The following is a 7154-nucleotide window of genomic DNA, read 5'->3' as shown; positions in this document are numbered from 1 at the left end:
GGTGATAAGCTACCTCCACGGACTTAGCCTGGAAGGATTTAATGTTTGGGATTTTGAAGACTTGTCTTTAGTTATATGTTTTATTTTGTTATTTTTGAGATTTCATGTAAACATTCAAGCCTAGGGCTTAACTTGTAAATGAGTTAGTACTCATCCTTTTTGTGTCCAAGTGTTAGCTTGGAAAGATGTAAGCCCTTAGGGCATTTATTTTGATGTTGCAGGATGTTACATGTGATGTCTTTCAATAAGAATACTCTGATGAATAACTCAAATGATTCTTTTTCTTTTATAAATGCATGTTAATGTTATGATTATTATGGGTTTATTTTGAGGGCGTTACAACTTGGTATCAGAGCGTACCGGGTTCGAATACTTTGGGTACGTGGGAAGTGATTAGTATCACAATGGGTTCGTCTCGCTTGATAGAGACTTAGATGTACTGTTATGTGCTTATATGATAGCATGTTTATGTGATTATGTGAGTGTGGAATGTAATTTCTAGGATGTTGATTGGACCCTTGAGTTTCTAGTAGTCTTGTTGGAAAGGCACTTGATCACTGCTGCTTCCAACCGGAACTATAGTAACGCATTGGGACTATCATTATCCGGGAATGAAATTCGTAGGTGCTTATGTGATTACGTGCTTACGTGGAATGTATTATTGTTGTCCATTGCATTAGGACGCGAGTGTTTAGCTTCGGCACATTTATTAATGTGCTAATGTCTCTGTTTCCTTTATTAGGATGTCAGGACGAGGACGAGGGCGCAGTAGGCGTGGTAGGCCGGGTAGGCAGGAGGTGCCTGTGCCAGAGGAGATTCCGGCAGTTCAGGAGGGAATTGGCCAGGCTAATGTGGCCGAGCCAGTAGGCCAGCAGGCTATGGGCGTTTTAGCTCGAGAGATAGCAGGAGCATTCAGGGAGTCAGTAGGCATTCTTAGGGCTGAGAATCAAGCCCAGGTTGTTGTTGCGGATGCAGGACCTTCCTTTCTGAAGAGGGAGTTCTTCCGGTCTAATCCGGATGAATTTGTGAGTGATCCTAAAGAGCCGCTTAAGGCAGATGAATGGCTCGAACAGACAACGAAGACATTTGAGATGCTTGGCATCGAAGACGAGGGGTTGAAGGTGACCTTGGCATCATTCCAATTGAAGGGGGATGCGGGTCAGTGGTGGAAGTTCACTAAGGGACGTATAGGAGGTATATGGGAGGCTTTTGTGAATGCTTTCCAGGAGAAGTTCTTATCTCCAGCAGTTAGGGAGAAGCTGAGAGACCAGTTCTGCCAGCTTAAGCAGTCGAGTTCTTCAGTGGCCGAGTTTGAGGCTGCATTTACTAGTTTGTCCAGGTTTGCACCTGAATTGGTGGCGTCTGAGGAACGCCGTTGTATTGAGTTTGAGAGGAAGTTGAGGCGTGGCCTCAAGCTGAGAGTTGGGGGAACTATGATTCGGGATTATGGGCGTTTGGTTGATGCTGCAGCCCACATGGAAATCATGATGCAGGAGGAGGAGGAAGGACAGAAGGGCTCCAAGAGGAGTCAGGATGGTCAGAGTGATGGTAGGAGACAGAAGGGTTTTAATCCCCAACAGTCTCAGAGTAGCTTTTCTAGATCGACTTTTCCTGTGCCGAGTGCTAGTTCGGGGAAAGGCAGTCAAGGAGACATTACCTGCTTCAAGTGTGGCCAGCTGGGCCACAAGTCTCCAGTTTGTCCTCAGAGGGGAGGAGTGCAGAGAGCAGCATCATCTGCGGCTCGATCTCAGAGCCAGAGTCAGGGTAGAGGCCAGCCACTCTCGTGTTATCAGTGTGGTCAGCCAGGGCATATGAAGAGGTATTGCCCACAGTTGGGTGGCACACCGAGTGCATCTGGTTTGAGGCAGATTCAGGGTCAACAGCCAGCTCAGTCGGGTCAGGCCTCGAGGGCCAATCAGGGGGCTTCATCGTCTCAGTCGGTGCAGCAATCTTATGCTCCTAGGGGTGAGCAGGTTGATCAGAGGTCATCTGGGCGCGTGTATGCTGTTACCGCGCAGGATCTTGTACCGGCTCCATCTGTTGTGAGAGGTACTTTCTTGTTTTGCAACTCGGTTGCTAGTGTTTTGATTGATACGGGTGCATCTCATTCCTTTGTGTCTGCTGCATTTGCATCTGTTTTGGAGTTGGAGTTAGCACAGTTAGCATCTCCTATTTGTGTAGTGTCGCCTCTTGGGGGTGAATTGATTTTGAAACACGGTGTTAGGGGTTGTGATATAGAGGTTGATTACCATAGAATCCCATTTTCTTTTGTAGTTATGCCTATGAGAGGTTTCGATGTTATTTTGGGTATGGACTGGTTATCGTCATACCGGGCAGTTATTGATTGCTACCGCCAGAGAGTCACTTGTTGTATCGTGAATGGTGAGTGTTTTCATTTTCTGGGGGACCGTGTTGGTAGTGTTTTGCCACCGGGGTATGTTCCGCGAGGACGGAGTGAGCTTAGTGGTCTACTTGCTAACCTTTCGATTAGTGAGGACGGTGAGACTCAGATTGTGTTGCCAAGGGTGGTGTGTGAGTACTCGGACGTTTTTCTCGAGGATCTTGTTGGTTTGCCACCGCATCGAGAGATTGAATTCTCTATTGACTTGGTGCCCGGCACGGCGCCGATTTCTATGGCACCTTATCGTTTTGCCCCAGCTGAGTTAGTTGAGTTGAAGATCCAACTCCAGGAGTTGGTAGATAAAGGCTTTATACGTCCTAGTGTTTCGCCTTGGGGAGCACCGGCCCTCTTTGTTAAAAAGAAAGGTGGTGCTTTGAGACTTTGTATAGATTACCGGAAATTGAATCGGGCTACGGTTAAGAATAAGTACCCTATGCCCCGTATAGATGATCTGTTCGATCAGTTGAAAGGTTCCCGTTGTTTCTCGAAGATAGACTTGAGATCAGGTTATCATCAGTTGAGAGTCAGGGAGGAGGATATTCCAAAGACGGCATTCCGTACGCGGTATGGCCACTATGAGTTTTTGGTGATGCCATTTGGGCTCACCAATGCACCGGCAGTATTTATGGATTTGATGAACCGGATATTCCGGGAATTTCTAGATCGTTTTGTAGTCGTCTTCGTGGACGACATCCTTATCTATTCACCTTCAGAGGAAGAGCACGAGGAACACTTGAGGGTGGTGCTTGATTTACTTAGAGCCCATCAGCTTTATGCTAAGTTTGGGAAGTGTGAGTTCTGGCTAGAGGAGGTGAAGTTCTTAGGCCATGTAGTTTCTAGGGAAGGGGTGTCTGTTGATACATCCAAGACAGAGGCAGTGCAAGATTGGGTACAGCCTAAGAGTGTGTTTGAGATCCGCAGTTTTCTGGGATTCGCTGGGTATTATCGCCGGTTTGTAAGAGATTTCTCCAGATTAGCTTCGCCTTTGACTAGATTGACTCGGAAGGGAGTCAAATTTGTTTGGAGTGAGACTTGTGAAAAGTCGTTCCAGGAGTTGAAAGTTAGACTGACCACTGCACCAATCTTGATTATTCCGGAGAGAGGGTTGGGTTATGCAGTCTATTGTGACGCCTCACGAGAGGGTCTTGGTTGTGTGTTGATGCAAGAGGGGAAAGTGGTTGCCTATGGCTCACGTCAGTTAAAAGTTCACGAGAAGAATTACCCTACGCATGATTTAGAGTTAGCAGCTATGATATTTGCCTTGAAGATTTGGAGACATTATCTTTACGGTGAGAGGTTCGAGGTATTCTCGGATCATAAGAGTCTGAAATATCTGTTCACACAGAAAGACTTGAACTTGAGGCAGAGGAGGTGGATGGAATTTATTGAGGATTATGACTTTGAATTGCATTATCATCCGGGAAAGGCCAATGTTGTGGCCGACGCCCTTAGCAGGAAACCTGTTGGTGACATAGCTAGTATAGCCATCCGAGAGTGGGAGATGTTAGGTGCACTTGGAGAGTTTGATTTGCTTCTGGGCGAATCCGTTGAGGCTGCGGCCTTGTTTTCTGTTGTTGCGCAACCTACACTTGTGACTCGAGTGTTAGAGGCTCAGAGGGGCGACCTTGAGGTAGAATCCCTCCGTGAGAAGATTTCTGGTGGGAAGGTTGAGAAAGGTTTGACGGTGTATCCCGACCTGAGTGTGAGATACCGAGACCGTCTGTTTGTGCCGGGGTCTCATCGAGAGGAGGTGCTCCGAGAGTTTCATCATTCACGCCTTGCGGTGCATCCGGGAGGTACTAAGATGTATCGGGATTTGGGTCGCCAGTTTTGGTGGCGGGGTATGAAGAGAGATGTGGCAGCTTTCGTGTCTAAGTGCCTTACTTGTCAGCAAGTGAAGGCCGAACATCAGAGGCCAGCGGGTTTGTTGCAACCCTTGCCTATTGCCGAGTGGAAGTGGGAGCATGTCACTATGGACTTCGTTGTAGGTCTTCCGAGGACTCAGCGGGGCAGTGATGCTATTTGGGTGGTTGTAGACCGGTTGACTAAGTCGGCGCACTTCATTCCTATGCGCGTTAGAGATTCAGTAGATCATCTTGCCGACTTGTATATTCGGGACATAGTGAGGTTGCACGGGGTTCCAGTGACGATCGTCTCCGATAGGGACCCTCGTTTTACTGCCAGATTATGGCAGAGCTTGCAGAGCGCCTTAGGTACTAAGTTGACCTTTAGCACAGCTTATCATCCTCAGACTGATGGGCAGTCCGAGCGTACTATTCAGATCCTTGAAGATATGCTTCGGGGTTGTGTTCTTGACTTTAGCGGGTCATGGGAGAGGCACTTGCCATTAGTGGAGTTTGCCTACAACAACAGCTTCCAGTCTAGTATCGGTATGGCACCGTTTGAGGCCTTATACGGCCGACCGTGTAGATCTCCTGTGTGTTGGGCCGAGGTGGGTGATGCACCTCTGTTGGGTCCAGAGTTGGTGAGGGAAACGACAGAGAAAGTTGAGCTTATCCGTAAGAGGCTTGTTACAGCACAGAGTCGTCAGAAATCGTATGCCGACCGTAGGAGGAGACCTTTGGTGTTTGAGGTGGGTGATCATGTCTTTCTGAAGATATCACCTAGACGGGGTTCGATGAGGTTTGAGAAGAGTGGGAAGTTGTCCCCTCGGTTCATTGGTCCGTTTGAGATCCTTGAGAGGATTGGCGAGGCTGCTTATCGTTTAGCTTTGCCACCGCAGTTGTCCGGAGTACATGACGTGTTTCATGTGAGTATGCTTCGGAAGTATGAGCCGGATCCATCACATGTGCTGGATTGGACCGATTTAGTGGTTGATGAGGATGTTTCGTATGAGGAGAGACCGGTTCGGGTCTTGGATAGGCGGGATCAAGTTTTGCGAGGCAAGACCATCCCTTTGGTAAAAGTTTTGTGGAAACATCATGGAGTGGAGGAAGCCACTTGGGAGCGTGAATTGGAAGTCCGCGAAAAATATCCGGACATGTTTATAGATTTGTAATCTTGTATTTAGATTTTGTAATATTGTTGAACTTAAGAGCTTTATAAATGTCTTAAGTTGTAAAATACTGGGGATGTTTTGGTCAATGGTTATATTTTGGAATTGAATTCGATATGGGAATTGCTAACATTGGAAGGAATAATGCACAATAGTAATGCAGGTTGAAATATATGTTGTTTTATATATATTGTGAGATACCCCTTGATAAAGAGATGAAGTGACCAGTATTGGGTCAAGATGTTTATTGTTGTTATACAATATCTTCGAGAATTGAGAAAAACTTGTTTTTATTTACAAACTTATGCTTAATTTCGGGGACGAAATTCTTTTAAGGGGGGGAGGTTATAGCGACCCCGGTCTTTTCCCATTTGATTTTTGTATCCGGACTTAGGTTCCGTAGATTCCGTCATTGTATAATTGTTGTTGTCATTCATTATTTTCTTATTTTGAGTCTTGGGTTGTGTTGGGAAGATTTGGAGCAGGTTGGTTGAGCTTAGGAACCAAGTCTAGTTGCCCAGGTTTTGGCTTGTCCGCTCGAGCGGGGGTTTGGACGCTCGAGCGGGGAATACACCCATCCAGTATGTCCTGTGTAGTGTTGGCCGCTCGAGCGGGGTATTGGACGCTCGAGCGGGAAGTCGTGAGTGACGCTCGAGCGGGGAGTTGGGCGCTCGAGCGGGGACCTGTCTGCAAAAACTTCTGGGAGAGTGCATTCGCCGCTCGAGCGGGAGTTTGGCCGCTCGAGCGGGAGTCTGTGAGTGGCGCTCGAGCGGGGGTTTCCACGCTCGAGCGGGGCGACTGGTATAAAAATCCGAGATCCGACTTTCAGGATCATTTTTCATCTCCTTTTTGATTTTAAAACCCTAGAACCGTCTTCTCCCTCTCCCTACACACCTTCTCTCTTAGGTTTGATCTACTTAGAGTGTATTTCTACCCTAAACCCTTTGTTAAAAAGATAGAGTGGGTCGAGGGCTTCCGTTTAATCTGAACAATCTTGGGTTTGGAGCACTTTGGTTTTCGTCATCTTCTCTATTCGAGTTCTTCGCTTCAAGGTAGGGATTTCCTACTCCATCCTATAAGTTTTGTCCTAAGTTTTGGCATTTTGATATGTTGGGAGTACTTTGGTAATTTTGGGAAAAACCCTAGTTGTATTAATAAATTAATTTGTATAATTAATTTAAGGAAATTGGGAAAATTGGTTAAATGCATGAAATTGAGGAATTCATTGATTAAATGGTGTAGTTGGATAATTAAAATCACTCGCCTATTGAATTGTTGATATATTTATTTCCAGTCTAGAAATAACTGTTTTGGGCTATCGGTGGAGGATAGTCGTGTTTGTTGTAGACATTGCATGTGGATTAGGAATAACTGAAACTAATCACATTGGTTAAGTCATTAATTTTGGCTATTGCATTAATACAGAAAATACGTGTATTGATTGAGCATTGCATTTGCATATATATTGTTTTGTTTGGGAGGAGATAGGGGATATACTCCACGGTTGTGGGGAAGATAGGGGATGGACCTCTAAACCGGATTTTGTTTGGGAGGAGATAGGGGATGGACTCCATTAGCACCATTTTTATGTGTGCTTATTAAATTGAAGTGTTTTTACATGATTATTGATACAGCACTAAAATGTGTATCAAATGGGAAGTATGAAGTGTTTTGATATGAGCATGAGTCTCATTTGTTTTGTTGATATTGGAAGAAATGTGAATATGATATATAATT

This window comes from Camellia sinensis, chromosome 5 (assembly GCF_055761805.1).
Source record: "Camellia sinensis isolate YWXY chromosome 5, ASM5576180v1, whole genome shotgun sequence".
Taxonomy (NCBI): domain Eukaryota; kingdom Viridiplantae; phylum Streptophyta; class Magnoliopsida; order Ericales; family Theaceae; genus Camellia; species Camellia sinensis.
The sequence above is the reverse complement of the archived record's forward strand: the minus strand, read 5'-3'. Positions refer to the sequence as shown.